This window comes from Myotis brandtii, unplaced genomic scaffold (genome assembly GCF_000412655.1).
Source record: "Myotis brandtii unplaced genomic scaffold, ASM41265v1 scaffold122, whole genome shotgun sequence".
Classification (NCBI taxonomy): Eukaryota; Metazoa; Chordata; class Mammalia; order Chiroptera; family Vespertilionidae; genus Myotis; species Myotis brandtii.
Genome location: NW_005354255.1, coordinates 1,902,379 through 1,903,500, shown reverse-complemented (window position 1 = coordinate 1,903,500; position 1,122 = coordinate 1,902,379). Strand labels below are relative to the sequence as shown.

The 1,122-nt window shown below is 43.7% G+C and overlaps 1 pseudogene; it reads right to left on the bottom strand.

Annotated features, from left to right (window-relative positions):
- The window catches only part of LOC102249469, a 3,327-nt pseudogene extending 3,315 nt beyond the window's left edge, over positions 1-12 (bottom strand).
- Positions 13-1,122: the final 1,110 nt, after the last annotated feature.

Sequence of the window (1,122 nt, the reverse complement as noted above, 5' to 3'; positions counted from 1 at the left end):
TTGTTTACCCATATCTTCAGAAAAAAATCACTTCTGTCGTGGTAAACAACCTGCTTTCCTATTTATAATGGTCTGGCCCTCTAGCAACTTCAGTGTGAAATTATAGCTAATTTGCCTACAAACGTCAGGTGGTCATAATAACCTGGCTACTCAGTCTGTGTGTGTGTGTGTGTGTGTGTGTGTGTGTGTGTATTGATTTCAGGGTGAAAGAGGGAGAAAGAGACGATGAGAGAGAATCATTGATTGGCTGCCTCCTGCACACCCTCTACTGGGGATGGAGCCCACAACCCAGGCATGTGCCCTGACCAGGAATCAAATTGGGACCTCCTAGTTCCTAGGTTAATGCTCAACCACTGAGCAACACTGGTCAGGCTTGTGACAGCTACAAGACTCAGTATTTTTTTCTGTCATCTTTATTGTTGAGATTATTACAGATGTCCCTCTTTTTTTTCCCCATTGCCCCCCTTCACCCAGTTCCTGCCCCCTGCCCCAAGCCTTCCCCACCCTATTGTCTGTGTCCATAGGTAATGCATATATGCATGTAAGATCTTTGGTTAGTCTTTTCCAACCCCTCCACCCCGCTTCCCTCTGAGATTTGTTAGTCTGTTCCATGTTTCCATGCCTCTGATTCTTTTTATTAGATTTCTTGTTTGTTTATTTTTATTTTTAGATTTAATTGTTGATAGATATGTATTTATTGCCGCCGCCTCCTCTTCCTCCTCCTCCCTCCCTCCTCCTCTCTCCTCTCTCCTCTCTCCTCCTTTCTCCTCCTTCAAGAATACCCTTCAAAATTTAATGTAGTACTGGTTTGGTAGTGATGAACTCCTTTAGCTTTTTCTTGTCTGTGAGCCTTTTTATCTGACCTTCAATTCTAAATGATAGCTTTGCTAGGTAATCTTGGTTGTAGGTCCTTGCTATTCATCATTTTTTTTTTAAATCTTTATTGTTGAGATTATTACAGATGTCCCCCTTTTTTCCCCCCATAGCTCCCCTCCACCCAGTTTCCACCCTGCCCCAGGCCCTCAGCACCCTATTGTCTGTGTCCATAAATAATGCATACATGCATATAAGATCTTTGTCTAATCTCTTCCTGCCCCCCCCCCCCTTCCCTCTGGGAATCAT